This window comes from Manis javanica, chromosome 18 (genome assembly GCF_040802235.1).
Source record: "Manis javanica isolate MJ-LG chromosome 18, MJ_LKY, whole genome shotgun sequence".
NCBI classification, from domain to species: Eukaryota; Metazoa; Chordata; class Mammalia; order Pholidota; family Manidae; genus Manis; species Manis javanica.
The window spans coordinates 16445027-16461412 of record NC_133173.1 but is presented as its reverse complement, the minus strand read 5'-3'; positions in this window follow the sequence as shown (position 1 = coordinate 16461412).

Here is a 16386-nt window from a genome sequence, read left to right as displayed (position 1 = left end):
TGGGAGAAAACATTTGCAAATCATAGATCTGATAGGCATCTAACGTCCAAAATATTCACACAACTCAACACCAAAAAAATCTAATTTTAAACATAGGCAGAAGATCTTTGCAGACATGTAGAATGCGAATAGCACAAAAATTAATTCAGTTTAAAGATGGGCAAAGGACATGAATACACATTTTTCTAAAGAAGACTTACAACTGGTCAACATGAAAAAGTACTCAAAGTCACTATGCATACTCTTTGGTATCATAAAAAAAATAATAAAGACTGAAAAAGTTCATTACCAGCTGGCTCTTTAAGGGAGTTCTGGAAGGTATTTCAGGAAGAAGGAAAGAGATCTCAGATGAAGGCTTGTGTTGGAAGATGGAACGAAGAACAAAGAAAGCACTTGTGAGGGTAAACAGAAACAACCATTGATAGTACAAAGCAGTATTAATATCATCTAGTGGGGTTAAGAAAAACAAATTGAAGGTCTATACAGGCAAAATATTTGTCAAATGCAAGTTACATGGAGGTCAGTGTCCTAAGGTCCTTGTTTCATCTGGATGGAAGGTGTGTTGAGTTCAGATTTTTATGTATTAAGAACTCATGGGTAAAGGGCACAAAGGTGGGCAAAAAGGGTGAAGGTGGTCAAAAGCTACAAACTTCCAGTTATAAAATAAATAAGTCGTGGGGATGTAGTACAGTATGGTGCCTATAGTTAACTATACTTTATTGTACATTTGAAAATTGTTAAGAGAGTAAATCTTAAAACTTCTCATCACAAGAAAAAAAAATTGTGACTAGTGATGGATGTTAACTAGATATATTGTAGTGATTATTTTGTTGTATATTATATATCTGCATATCAAATCATTATTATGTTGTATCCCTGAAACAAATATAATGTTATGTGTCAGTTATCTCTCAAATTAAAAAAAGAATTAATGGGATAATTTCTAGGGTCTTCACTAAAAGATCAGTATGATAGTATGAAGAAGAAAGCTAACAAGCATTCTCAAGAAGGGAGAAAAGATGGGGAGACAAAAACATCATAAAATTAGATGCTAGTTTAAATCCAAATATATTAACAATGCTAAATTACTTTTTGTCTATATGGACTTAATGTCCTAGATAAAGGACAAAGATTATCAAACAAGTTAAAAAAAATATGGCTATATACTCTTTTTTTGAGACTTCTCAGGTCCCAGAACAGTTGAAAATGTTAAGTTGGAAAAAAAATATATAGGTGTATACAGATTCAGAGAAAGGGGGTGACATTATATTAATATCAGATAAGAGTATTATGGTGAAAGCATTATTAAAGGCAAAGTGTGTAAAGTAATAATGATAAAAGATTCTGTTAAAATTAAGGACCACCCATGCATGGTCCCCACCCTGGCTACTCCCTCTGTTCTCTGCCCTCCATGGCACATGCACTCAGATGGCAAGGGCAGAGGAGGCCTAATATCCATTAGTCAAATTATCCTGTCCACTCAGTTATTTAGTGCCTTCCTGGATGGTTATGAAGATCCTCATGCTCTGTTCAGTCACATGCCTTTTTTCCAGGCCTCCTTGTCCCTAAACTTTTAATTGTTTCCTTTCAGGCTCCTGACAAACCAGCTAAACAATTCCCCACTGCCCATGAATCCATGCATGTCCTTACCTTGGACCACTTTGTGGAGGATCAGGTGCTGTACCCATGAGGAAGATTCTCACGGTCACTAGGTGGTGACTGTTGCAGCCACCCTGCGAGGAGCTATGATATAATTACCATCCATCTTTTCTCTCCCTGGCATACTGAGCCAATCCATCCATGAACCAAGCTCGGGCTTTTTTCTCTTGTGGATGACATGGGATATGAACTTACAGTTTGTCTAGCCCAAGAATCAAAGATGCCTATTTCACTGTCTGGCTCCCACAAAGTCCCGTCTTGTTCTGGGAGCCCCTCAAGACTTGCCCAAACTAGAAACCCTCTGCACCAACTAATAAATGGGTTAGAGTTCTTCCCAAGTGGGAAAGATGCCACCTCCAAAATCCAAAAAGGCCTAGCATTGTCCTTTTTCCTTGCAATAAAAAGCAGATGGTGCAATAACTTACTCTTGACTTGGAGGAGTGACCCATCATGCCCTAGACTACTGGGTCCCTAAAAACACCACAAATGAGCAGGGCCCTTGAATCTCTGTTGGGTTGGTCTCCCACCCTCCAGAGAATGTGTGTCTTGTGTGGCATCAAAAGTGCTCGCCACTTCTGGCTCTTCAGGGCTGGTTGACATGAGAGCCCAAGACAGCAGACCAGTATGCTGCTCTGCAGAAAGTTTATACAGTGCAGTCCCATCCTGCGGACTGTTTTACAGCAGACAGCAGGAGAATCAACACAGCCTTGGGGCAGAACTGAATATCTACTCTTATCCACCACATGGGAAGGCAAGCTGCTTCTTGTCTTCTTCTGATGGCTCTATGAACTTGCTCTAATAAGGAAGCTCCGTAAGGCACAGTGGCCACAAATGGTCTACTGCACAGTCAAGTTTATGCTTGTCCTCTATCATCCACCATGACCCATGAGGTCTTTGCAGAGAAGATACTAGTGATTTAAATTCCAATGAATTAAATCATAGTAAATTAAATTAAATGTAAGTGAATTAAGTGGGGGAGGTCCTGGAGACCACCATCACGGCACCCTTGAAGTCTCTGAGAGTGACCCTACTCTCTGGTAGTCCTCCACCCCACCTGAAGAGATGTAATAACATTTTTTATTTAGGATCTTGCCTAGAGGCAGCAATTCCAGGGCTTCCATTTGGCCTTCCCTAGTAGCTTCTACTTTACAAGGAAACAGTTTGTGGCTTCTGCCAACTACCAAGTAGGTCCATTCCAGGTAAACATTCAAGAACCCAGTACATGACCACTGGGTGGTTCCACAGGCCCAGTGGTCATTCTGTGATGATCTGGGTCAGGAATCCCTTTGCCACCTGACTTCCATATGTCCCTGCCCTAACAGGAAGGTCCCGATGGCACTACAGACATCAGTGTCTGTTTGGACCATATGCCCTTGAAAATCTGGGTGATTCCCTCTTCCAGGGTGTTGTTGCCTGTGAAACAGCACAGATCCTTTCAGAGAAGGGCTGGAGGACTGCTGTATACACCCACCATGGTGTTGTAGCGTTCTTCCTTACAGGGGCTCAGCTGCCTCTTCAGTCAGTGGGTTCTGGGTGTAAAAATTGGCTCAGATCCTAAAAATGAGCAAAGGACATGACTAACCATAGCCTTCTGTGAATACATCCTTTTTTTTTCTAAGATAAAAATCCATGTAACATAAAATCACCATTCTAAAGTGTACAATCCAGGGGTTCTTAGTATATGCACAGGTTGTGTAAGCATGAGAACATTTCCATCACCCCCAGAAAAACCCTATACCTCTTCACCCATTTCACCACTCTGACGACTAGTATTGCCAGAATACTGGGCATTTCATGCAAACGGTATCATTTCATATGTGACCTTATGCTGCAGTGTGCATCAGTACACCATTCCTTTTTATGGCTGAAGAATATCCCACTGTATGAATATGCCATATTTATTTATCCATTCATCAGTCGATGGACCATTTGGCCATGAATGCATTCTTGACCCTTTGATTATGTGTAAGCAGTACCCTAGATAGTTAGTGCCCATCAGTTTTGCCCCGAGGAACACCTTGTTCTATAGTATCTCCATTCCATGTACCTCTGAGAAGGAGAACACTCACCCCACCCACCTCACTCTGCAGCCCATTATGGGAATTATGGGAATTATACCCACTTCAAAGAAGCAAGGGCCCCAGTTAGGCGTTGCTCCTGGTCCGTCCCACCCCGGGGCCCTAGCGCCCGCACTTCCCCTAGAGGTCCTGATCCGCCCTCGGCGCCAGCCTGCCGAGGACAGCCACCATGGAGCTTCCAACCATGCTACTGCCCCCCTCACCCATGAACTGCTCATCAACTTGGTCAGTGTCTTCCAGCCCCCAGGAGGAAATGCTGGGTGTTCCAGTCTCGGAGGGTAATCAGTTCCTGTGGGCTACTTCTCTGGGCCTTTTCATCTTTCTTCCACTGTCTTTCTTGCAAGTTCTGGCTTTGCTTTCCCTTTGCTGTTCTCCTTAAAAAGTGGGCCACTGCTTTTTTTCAAGCTTCCAAAGAGCCGTCCTGGAAGGAATCACCATCAGGCGTAGTCCATGATGTTACATTCTGTTTTGGCTGAAGGTATTCATATTAACAGATCTCCTACCCAGCTTATCTTACTGTCTCCCTTGGTCCAGCACCTTCGGATGGACTCCAAGCACACCCTCATTCCTGCTGGCACACATTAGGCAGGTGCAGCAGCTCCTTTGGTGCACAATTCCTCTCCTTCCTGAGCAGGCCAGCATAAGTCAGGGTCCAGATAAGGAAGGGCTGGGGCTCTGATATGTGGGGTAGGGCTATTTGGGCTGGAGGATCTTCACCCCCAGATTCCCCTGAACTCCTCCAGGACCCCTAGGGTTTTGCTCCCATTTGTTGAGGATAGAGAATCATCCATTGCTTGAAGGCTCTGTACAGGCATCACATGAGGCCATTGCCTTTTAGGACCATGCTGGCATTCCTCAGGGACTAGCTCCGCCTCCCCTCTGGGCACCAGACCAACAACCTGAGCCTGGTGGCAGGCAACACAAACCAATGGGGATGACTCAGCAGAAAGGGACTTTACTAGAAGGACACCAGGAGGCAAGACTGCAGAAAACACCCAGACACGGAGGGAGCATTGGAGCAGGAACTGTGTGCGTGGCTGGCTGCTGGGATCGGCCAGTAGGATGTGGCTGCTAACAGCTGGGGCAGCCCACTTCCATCTCTGTGTATGAATTCTAGCCATCCCTGTGCAATCTCGCCTCCCACCACGAGTCCTCGTCCCACACAAGGAGCATCCCAGTTCATCAGCCCATCCCCTGCTGGTGGGTGGACAGACGAGGAAGGAAGGTCTTGGTATTTTAGCTTCATAAGTCACATCCTACCAACTCCCACCACAGGGGATTCTCTGCCAACACAGAAGGAGATCTGGGTCATGGTCAGCTAAAGACAAATTACCTGCTGCTGGGTGAGAGGGACATGGGTGGGGGTTGCTGGGCTATTCCTGCAGATCTGCTGTCAGATCACAAGCGTGTCAGCAATGCCAATATTTGAGGATATGACCCTTTGGGGAAGATTTTCTATTCAGTGAGATCATCTCAGACTTCTTCCAAAGGTGAAGCCCAGTTGTTGCAATGTGGGAATCTAGCTGGTGGAAGCAGAAGAATGGGGAAAGATGCCAAGCCCTTCTCTGCTCCCTTGCAGTCAGCCCATGGTTGGAAGGGGCCTTCTTACCCTCTTTAAGCTTGAGGCTGGTTCTGCTGGACAGCCCTGTTATTGGGATGGAGTATGGAGCAGACACACACTGTCTCTGGGGTATTCATTTATTAGGGGCCCCAAGAAGGCTCCTTTGTGGGGCTTCCAGATGCACCCTCTTTCTTTTGGTTACAGATGAAGTAAGCCAGGTATTGGCATGTGGAAGAGGGTAGGCTGGGGGCTGGAACTCTGTACTAGGTCCACAGACACTGCTGTCTGGGTCAGTAAAATGAGTCACAGGTTGGGCAACGTGGACAGAAGAGTTCTGAGCTATGGTACAGTCAATTCTTAACTAAGAAGATCATTCCAACCCACAGCAGACTCATGCCCTCACTCTCGAGGGTTGCTCAGCTGGCTCTACTGGGCAAGGCATAGGCCATATGGTCACTATCACTGATCACTTAACTGAGCTCCCTGGCATCCATGGCAACAATGGAAACTCAGTGACTTATTTTGCCAGATGAATCAGAAGAGACAAACTTTGTTGGTTTACATATTAATTTGCTTGAACTATTATAACAAAATATCCCAGGCTGGGAAGCTTAAACAATAGAAATTTATTGTCTCACAGCTTTGGAAGCTGGAAGTCCAAGGTCAAGGGGCTGTCAGGGTTGATTTCTTCTGAGGCCTCTCTCTTTAGTGTGTAGATGGCTGCCTTCTCCCTGAATCTTCCCATTTCTTCTCTCTATACCTATCCGTGTCCCAATCTCCTCTTCTTGTAAGGACACCAGTCAAGTTCAGTAAGGACCTACCCTAATGACCTCTTTCTACATCAGTTCCCTCTTTAAGGTCTCCATCTCCAAATACAATTATGTTCTAAGGTACTTCAGGGTAAGACTTCAACAAAAGAATTTCGGTGGGAGGACACAGTTCATCCCGTAGAGGTGTGGAATTCAGTCATGCTCTTATGCAAGGAATATTGACACGTTGCATCGTGTCTTCCCTTCTTGGCTCCTCCCTGTCTGTTTACCGCGACATACTGTCTCACTGGGACAATGACACATATGCTGTAGCAGCGTCCTTCTTGCCTTTCAGCCTCATACACTGTCACAACCTAGTCATGGTCAAATGCACTGTGGAGACTTTATTTTCACTATGATGTGAGGAACTGATAGCTCTTAGTGATTCTCCCCCTTGCTTTGGAATGAAAGAGGTGGCAGTCTAGAAAATGTGGTTTTAGGGCCAGAGGTGGGCCAGATTCAGGAGATAAAGACAGTGTTCCAGTGGCCCTTCACTTTGTCACCTCCAATAGCTGCCTGTATCACAGTAAAACACAACTGGGGGTCAGGGTCAGCTGCACCACTGACTCCCTATGTGGTCTTGGCATTGACTTTGATCGTTTTGAATGTCATTTGCTTCATCTGTAAAGTGGACGTTGCCTTCATATCTACCTTGTCTCATTCTCACAAGATGTATGTAACAACTTTTTGTATGTTGTAAAGTGATATGACATGTCAATCCTCGTCACACACATAAGCATAGTAGACTGGATGAGCGTAGCAGTTACTACTTCTATGATAACTTCTCTTCTGTTCCCTCATCTCAGGGTAGGTAGCCTCTGAAGGCCCCTGCTCAGTTTAAGGGCTGCGTCCACTGCCATTCGGTGAAGGAACATCTGCACTGGTGAGTCCCAAGATGCCACTAACACACAGCGTTGCCGTCTTTGCTGGGATACTGTCAACAGGATGGCGGTGCTGCCTTGCATCTTGGACGAACACCAGATGCTTTCTAGGCAATCTACTCATTGCACAACTGAGAAATCTGTGCTCCCGAGAAGATCAGGGATGCTCAAAGGTCCCACGGTGAGTCATCAAGAAAACGGAGATGAGTGCATGTACGCTCCCTCCAAAGCATCCGGTTCCCTCCAACCATGCTGAGAAAGAAAATATGACTTCCGCTCTGTCTAGAACTTTGTAGAAATTTCAAACTTATAACTGTATTTAATAATCCAAACAACCCATTCTTAAGCTGAGAACACTGAGCCTGTCTGGGTCCTGTTGAACCTGACAATCCGTGACATGTGACATGAAGAGCACCATGGACAGGTTCCTTCACGGAATTTGTTCCTTGCCTGTAGCAGGTGTCCCCTCAACCCTTAGATTCACTTTTAAGAAAACTGATTTTCTAACCTGTCTAGAAAAACTGGAATATTTGGCCATATTCCATTGGCTGTAACTAGGGGGCTGATGGTGACAGAAGGAAGACTGGTGGCCAGACTGCAGCCTGATATCTGCTCTGTGGGAGCCACACGTGTGCGATGGGCATTCATTTGTTTAATGAAAATGTTATGGGCACCTACTAGGGCAGCAGCTGAGAGGTGGGAGGAACAGGAAGAGCAGGATGGAGACAGAGGGCCAAGTCCTCCAGGTGGTGGGCAACGAGGGGAGGAAAGGGGGTGGGCTTTGGGGACTCAGCCAGGAGCTAGGGGAGGAAGGTACAGAACGCCGCCTGGCCTGGCACACAGGAGATGCTTGGTGACTCAGGGCCAGCATGGACAGGCTTGGCTTGCTCTTTGGTGTCTCTCTGTGAGCTTTGTAGCCCGTGGCTGATATGAGACCTTCAGGGGCCATTAGGGTCTGCAAATGTCCTCCAAGGCCAGAGAGGATGGTAGATGTGGCAGAAGCAGGAATTGTTCTTCTTCCATCTATAGCTGGGGCAGGATGTGGTGACTGTGGGGTGATGATGGTAATGAGATGGTGATGATGGTGGCGGTGATCACGATGCACAAATTAATAGGCTTGATGAAAATCATCACCGCAGACCCTCCTTGACACTCACCCATCAGTTGAGATGTTGCTCTGAAAGCTTTGCACTTTGACTCCGCAGCATTTTGCTCCTGGCAAAGCACAACTTTCATGGGAGGGAGACCTGAGTTACACTTCAACAGTTACTCACACCTCCGTGTGACTGGGCTCAGGATCTCTCATGGAGGTGTGCCTTGATAAGAAAATTGGGGGGAAAAAAGTGGGTCTTTGGAGGAGAAATCAAGAGATAGGAATGCAGAAAGCTTCTATGCACTGTGGGCCCCCCTCAGCTGCACCCCACTCCTTCATCAGCCACCCAGATGCTCTGCCATGCTTCTCTGGGAAGGCCTGCTCCTCCCTCCTTTACCGCTGCACCCTTTAACCCTCCCTGGCCCTGAGCACCTCAGGCAACGTACCAAACACTGTGTCGATCAGAAGCTTCTGGAATGCCCTACCTGCTCCAGACCATTCCGGACCTTGCAAGGCCAGGCATAGGCACACGCTGGCTGTCCCCAGCTGCTCTTCCATAGTCTCTGCAGTGTTTACACTGGTTAAAAATTAGATGCATTTTTAAGAAAATTGATTTTCTAGCCTGTCTAGAAAAACTGGAATATTTGGCATTTCCACAAGCAGCCATCGGAGGAAGCCACGGAACTGGCTGGCTGTGCCTAGTGCCCTCCTAGATTCAGCAACAGAGTACCTGGTATTTTTTACTTTCTGCTACTGCTTTGGGGTGGTTTATTGTACAGCAATAGAAAACTGATACAATAACCAAAACTGTCTAGCATTACCCTCACACTGATCTTGGTGGGCTGGGGTGATCCCCCAGTTTGCCCCATTCATTCTGGGGTCTGCAGAACTCCAGAGGTGGCAAAGCAATCACACTGCCCCCTGTGATTCCAGCCAGGACAATTAGGGGGTGGAGCCTCCATCCAGAGCCCCAGGCTGCTGGGAGGCTTCTTATTGAGGGTGGGGTTCTTGCCCTCCCTGGCTGAGTCCTTAATATCAGAAGGACCTGACGTGAAGTAACTGAGGACCACCTGTACCCTCTGCTCTGCACCCAAGCCTGCATTGCTGTATTTGATCAGCGTTCGCCTCTCCTTCCCAGCTCTGATGCATTCTTCAAGGGTACCATCAGGCCCTGCAGCCCAAGGTGTTTGAGGTTGCCTGGCCCTAAACTGGTCTTGCACGGACTTGGCCAATGGTGCCTTAATCTTTCAGCCTTGCTCTTCTGCTTCCTGGTGGAAGGCCTTGTGTGGGCGGCCCACCCCTTGCATGGATGTGGTTCGGAAACCAGCAGAGCCCAAGGTTCCCCACCCTGCCCTGACCCCATGTGGGGTTTCTGTGGTCAGGATCTTGGATCCATTGGATATCATTTTGATGCTGGTGCTTCTTTTTCTATGATTCTGGCCAACCCTGCACCTGAAGGGATAGGAGGGTTCTCGGGCCAGATATATCAGACTGGGCTCTTCTGTGCATCAGTGAGACAGACCTTAGGAGACACCAAAAGGCAGGCACCAGTCTATGGCTTCCACTTCCCAATTTTCCAGTAACAACTGGCATGTCACTACCATCTAGGTCTGGGCCACACAATCCTGCTTTCTCTGTGAAGGTGGGACTCTCCAATCCTCAGCTCCATCCCATGTGCAGACCAGGGCCACTCATGTAGCCTGGGGCTGATGGCAGAGGGGCCTCCTGTGTCAGTACCCCCACCTCAGAGTCCTGAGAGAGGGGAGTGTCTCACCTTTCACAAATCCCCCTGAGCAGAGGTTGGGTTGGTCTTTGTGCTGACAGACGGCCTTAAGTCTTGGGCTCACTGGGGCCCTGAGATGCGGATTTCTCTCCATTCTGTTTTAAAAACAGTAAAAGTAAATAGGCATGCTTTCAAAGTACAAAGGACTTCTCTGGCTGTTCCATGGCCTTCCCCCTCATAGGAGGTGTGCAGCCTGGTCTGGGGTGGGGCATGCAGATGGTGGAGTACCTGGCTGAGTGCAGTGGATAAGCAGTCTTTTCATGCCAACTGCTCCCCATTTGAAGTAAAAGTCAGGCCTGGCAGATTCAAAGAGGTCCCAGCCTTTCTGGTGGGGATTTTCCCAAGGTGCTATCAGCATAATTGCACAACCTTGCAGAAAGCTTCTTGTACACATTTCTAGTCTCCAGCAACAATTACCCTTACCCTGCATTCCAAAATCTGCTTTGGAGCAAGTCTACCAGGCCCAGAGCTGGCTGTCAGAGAAGCAAGACCCTAACTAGTCCCTGGCAGAACTTGTTGTCTCTAATATCTGTTCCCCTTCCTGAAAGAACCCTAAGGCCTCATGAAATTGGGTGCCAAGAAAGGCTGGGTTAAAAATTTATTTCCAGCTGGTACTTTATTAGCAAGTTTTTCAGCTTTCACATAATGCCATGGGAAGTTGATTCTCAAGTTGAAACATCTAGTCCTGAGCTGAGCATTCTCCCCAAAGGTTGGCCTCCTGTCTCCATGTGCTTTCTGAAATGTGGCTTCCATGGTGTCCCCAAGCCACCAGGGCTTGAGCCAGGCCACGTGCCCACATAAGACATAACCCCAAGCAGTGGGGGGGTCATGGTGAATGCTGAGTGCCTTTGGCTTCTGTCTGGGGTGGTGGTTTTAATTGCAGGAGTAGCTGAATATGTCCTCCAGATGCAAAATCTTGGTCCTATCCTCAGAATGCAGCCCGGCTGGGTTAAACAACGAAGGTGAAGTTCAGCTTCCTATGGGCCACAGAATCTGCAAGTGACGGGGCAGGGATCTCTCTGTACAGCTTGTTCTTTATTGGTTGGTTGGTTGGATTGCACACAGAGCCTCCTGACGCCCCATGACTTCTCCAGCAAATAGATGCCTCTAGACTTGCTCAGTCTAGACTCAGCCAAGCCCAGCTCTCTGCACATACATTCCTCAGTGCATTTCACCATCACTCGGGAAGTTAGGTAATGATGCTCATGGAGAAGCTCATTTGCCCAGCAAGAGGAAGTGGAACAGGGATTTGATTCCAAAGCCCACACCCTTGACCCTGTTGCTCTCTTCCTTCCCGTCGCATCGAGCCCTGCAACAGAGTATGATGTCATCATCTCCAAATTGCACAAAATATCCAAGCCGAGAAAGTAAGTTAGTTGTCCAAGGGCAGAGGGCTTATTAGTGAGAGATCAGGAGCGACCAGCCCTTCTCTTTTCCCAGGCTTGGTCCCTCAGCCCCCGTGAGGACGTATGTTCACAAATTCTTTGCTATTCTTCCCACTAGATGCAGAGACTGAACACCCTCTCCTTGCATATAAGTGGTGCTTAGTGACCTGCAGCTAATAAGTAGAATGTAGCAGAAGCGAGTGTGTGACTCTGCAGCCATGGTCGTAAGAAAAGGCACAGTATTTTCCTCCTTGCTCAGTCTCTTTTGGATCACTCGCTTTGGAGGAAACCAGCTGCCATATCATGAAGATACCCAACAGCCCTATGGAAAGATGCACATGCTGAGAACTGAAGTCTCCAGCCAACAACTCTGTGGGGGACCTTGGCAGTAGGCCCTTCGGTTCCAGTCAAGCCTTTGCGCGGCTGCAACCCTGGTTGACACCTTGACCACAACTTCATGAAAGAAGTTGAACCAGAACCACCCAGATTGCTGACCCTCGGAAACTGTAGGAGATCATAAACGCGTGTTGGCTTACGTAGCTAGGCTTGGGGCTGACTGGGTATGCAGCAACAAATAACTAACCCACCCTTTCCATTCCCCCTTCCTCATCATCTTGCCATTATCTACTTGGGGTCACTCCCACTCCGCTGCAGGGAGAGTCTCCAGCTCCTCTGCTCCATAGTGTGCTGTACCCCTGCAAGAAGTTCTTGGGGGTATTTACCAAGAAATCCCTCTTCCAAAGGGCAGAGAGATCCCGAGGCCACTCAAGCCTACAGCCTGGAACTGCCCCCTACACTTCTCCTCTGAGAGGCTGCTGCACGGTCCTAACCCGACTGCGGTGAGAAGCAGACAAGTGGGGGGCAAGCCGGGAAGCCACGCTGGTCTCTCTGATCTGCTGCCAGGGGGATGGGGGCCCCTGGGTGCAAGGCAACACCTGCAGGCCCCGCAAGTGCAGGCAAGGAGGTGCCGTGTGTGCTGCGGCCCGGACAGAGCCAGGGCAGCCGTGGCCACCACAGCAGGCTCATCCTCAGACAGGGCAAGGCCACCGGGAGCACACACGGGCTCCTGGAAACGTCTTCCCTGGGCGACTGGCTGTATCCCGTCTCTTCAAGGAAATGCACGAAGCTGCTGCCAGCCGTTGCCTCTGGGGTAGAGGACAGAATGGCTGGTGGGTGAGCAGACACATTTTTCTTGTGCACCTGTTTGTGTCTATTGAAGTTTGTACTATGTATATGTGCTGCCTATGCAAGTATAGATAAATTAAATATATTTAAGGTCATATTTTACCAATTGCCAAACTCTGCTAGGTGTTCCTAAAAAGGAAGACTTTTATGATGACATGACTTTGGAAAACTCAACTACCGGATGCTCTTCCCGGAGTGTCATGAGTGTAGCAAGGAGCTGGGGAGTCCTGTAGTAAAGAATTGTGTTTAATCTACTTAAATCAAAATTTTCCAAAGTTGTTGAAACACATAACTATTTTTCCATAAATTTTCTATAAAGAGCCCAGGTATAAAGAGCCAGCTGTGTTTTATGCCACAAGGCTCAGGAATGTGCCCTTGACAATATGGTGCCAATTGCACATCCTTAAACACCAGCCAGGGCGTCCCAACATGGAGGACACACTGGTGGAGAGGGTGGTGCGGGCAGGAGTGGAGGCACGGTGCTGTAGGTTCATAGGAGTGTGGAAAGGGGGGATCCTTAGAGAGAAGCGCCCCAAGCTACTCACAGGTTTCCCAAGGGCAGGCCTGTCATTCCTTCACTTTTAATTCCCTCATCCTTCCCACATACACTGGTCTTATGGCCTGGGCCTCAGTCAGATACATTTTCTGTTCTCAAGAAACTCACGCCTAGTGAGGAAGAGGCACAGGAACCAGCTGCCCAAGACAAGGCAGCACCTGTGGGCTCAGCCACACCTGAGAGAGGGGAGGCGCAGGTATCCCAGAGGGCCTGGGGCTCAAGCAGCTGACAGCAGGCAGTGGGGCTGGAGCCCGTGGGCCATGCTGGCCAGTACCTGTGGTAAGGCCCACACCCCCCTCTTGAGCTCTGCTCTAGGGTTCCCGGGTGACCTGCATTTCCCAGGCTCTATGCTGCTGCATCTGTGTGAGGCCTGATATAGGATCTAACTCAGGAGTCATGGCAGGTGCTCAGGAGGCAGGAGGGGGAAAGAAGCATCTGTACCCACAGTCCGGCAGTTGTGGCAGCAGAGACTGGGGGGTTAAGGGCCAGCAGCTCTGCTGGAGGCAGCACCTTTATCAGCAGTCTCAGCCCTGGGAAACAAGATGGCTCCCCCTAGATTCACAACCAGCAGTGCCAGCTTCTTCCATAGTGCAAGCTTCTCCCCAAAGTGCCAGCTTCTCCCACAGCACCAGCTTCTCCCAAGTGCCAGCTTCTCCCACAGCACTAGCTTCTCCAGTAGGGCAGCAGAAGGTACAGGCCCTGAGCTGTAGCCAGTGGTGTCATCCCTGGGTACCACCCCTTCTTCCTTTCACTCGCTATTCCTCTTTCATCCTTCCAGCACCGTCGTAACCAGTTCTCTGTATTAATTTCCTCTTTGTGAAATACCTGAAGTGGTTTCTGTTTTCCTGACTGGACCCAGACTGATTCAAGAAATCGGTCCTCCAAGTCACATCTCTGCAATGGAGCTGTTCACCTGCATGAGCAGCAATGCAGAAAGGAGCTCCTTGCTGGTGGAAAATGGGACACTGGTGATCTGTGGAATGCAGGGGCATGACAATCGTTCAGTTGTCACCCATGGTTACCTTGGAGGGACACAAAGGTTAGACTTTGGGACAGGAAGTTGCCACTGCACTTGACCGTTATGGTAAAGTTACTGTCTGCGGGGGACTGTGGGGACAGCTTATGACTTCCTTGAAGAGATTACAAAAAGGGAGATGAAGACAAAGGAGAAGAGGCAGAGGAAGAGGAGGCTGAGGAGGAGGGGAAGCAAGGAAGAAGAAAATTGAATTAATTGAAAATTAACATTAAGAACTATGTTCAACTTTATTCCATAAAGAAAGTGAAAAGACAAGCTACAACTGGGAGAAGATATTTTCAACACACATAACCAACAAAGGACTCATATCCAGAATACATAAAGAACTCTTAGAAATCAACAAGAAGATGGCAGCCAATCCAGCAGAGAAAAAATGGTTCAAGGCTTGAACAGGCATTTCACAAAGGAGCATGTTCTAGTGGCCAATAAGCTTATGAGAAGATGCTCAACCGCATTAGTCATCAAGGAAACACCAATTAAAACTACAATACACCAAAACCACACGAGATGCCACTCTGCACACATTAGGATGGCTACAGTCACCAAGGCAGGTATTAATAGTGATGATGAAGGTGCAGAGAAATCAGAACCCATGTATATTGGTGGTGGAAAAGCTAAGTGGTGCCCTCTGGAAAGCAATCTGGAAGTTCCTCCAAAGTTAAGCAGAGAGTTAGCGTTTGACCCAGCAATTCCGCTCCTAGGTATATACTCACGAGAAATGAAAATGTACACCCATGCAAAAACTCATAGCAGCATTATTCATAATAGTGAGAAAGCAGAAACAACCCAAATGTGCTTCAGCTGGAGAATGGATAAACAAAATGTAATCTAAACAGGCTATGGAATATTATTTGGCACTGAAGGTGCAGGGGGAAGCATCTGGGGTGCTGGCCATGTGCTGTTTATCTGGGTGCTGTTGCACAGATGTGTTCACTGTGTGCCTGGCTGTATGCTTGTGATTTGTGTACTTCTCTATTTATATTAGAGTTCAATAGAAATGTACCAAAATTAAAAACAAATAGGGAAAGGAGAAAGAAGAGTAGTTAATCTATACACCAAACAAGAAGGAATATATGCACAGTGGCTAGTTTTCATCTCTATAACTCGTTTTGAGACTTTTTAAAACTAAAACTTCCTGTGCACAGCAGGCATTTCGGGTCTCCTTTGCCCTCTGTCTGTACCTAGTCAAGTTCTCTACCTTCAAAGTTTTATTTGAGATGCTCTGTCTCCTGCCTGTTACTGCTAGACTTTCTCACTGACCCTACTTGGGCAGAAGGTACTAAGAGGTTCCCTGGAAACTCCCTTGGCTTCTAGACCAGTCCTCTCTGCCCTCTGTGTAAAAGCACCCCTTGGTAATCAGGATGGACAGCAGAGAGCTCCCCTTCATTGCCTGTTGGCTCAGGAGCATGAGAATTCCCAGGTGTCCAGGTGTGGGTCTCAACTCAGGATTCAGAGGAACTCTGGCTATGTGCACTGGGGGAAGGTTCCTCCCCAGGAACTAAGGCCTTCAAACCAATGGTGCTCCAAGTTGCAGGGGAGAAAAACGAACACTTGGCAAGGGGGCTTCCAGGTGGTACACTGCCAAGAGTGCCTCCCATGCCCACTCCTTGGCTCCTGGGGCTGTGGGAGGAGCAGCACAGGATCAGAGGCTGTGGTGCACACTCAGGGCAGCACCAGCCCCATAGACATACTCTCCTGCTGATGCCCAAAATGAGCCTCTGGCAGGCCAGCCTCAGGTCCTCCAGGCCAGCTGACCCCAGGGTTTTCTGTGCATTTGCCCAGGACTTTCTCAGTTTTAGTGCTGAAGCCCTGAGCCCCAAGAACCCTTCCAGCCCAGGCAAACCAGATGAACGGTCACCCTAGATGCCTCCCAACCGGAGTCCCTCCCTGGAGGCAGGACCAGGCTTTGCACCCTCCGTGTGCCCCACGCCTGGCCCAGAACAGGCACTGGGGCATGCGGGTGGAGAGGACCAGCCTTGTTGCTGGGTCTGGAGGGTCCAGAGGACCCCCCAGCTCTGTGACCCTGAGGCATGGCAGCCGTGACATGTGTCCTTTGCAGGACTCATGAAGCAGGGATGATCTATGCCCTGGGTTTCACTGTCATATTCGGTATTGATGCCTTTTCCTATCTTGGGGAGCAGCTCTAACAGAGAAGAGGAGAACAAGCATGTGAAAGGTGATTTGCAGTCTTTTAGGGCTTTTCTGCTGCAGTGGATGTCACTGTGTGGGGTGTCAGCATGGCTCTGTGACATGGGCAGGGTTGAGGCCAGAAGTGACATGCTTTTGCCAAGGACCCAAGCCCCTCAGCATGGGAACAGGCTCCAGTGTCTTCTGCATGCCTCAGCCCCCAGCTCCCTCCC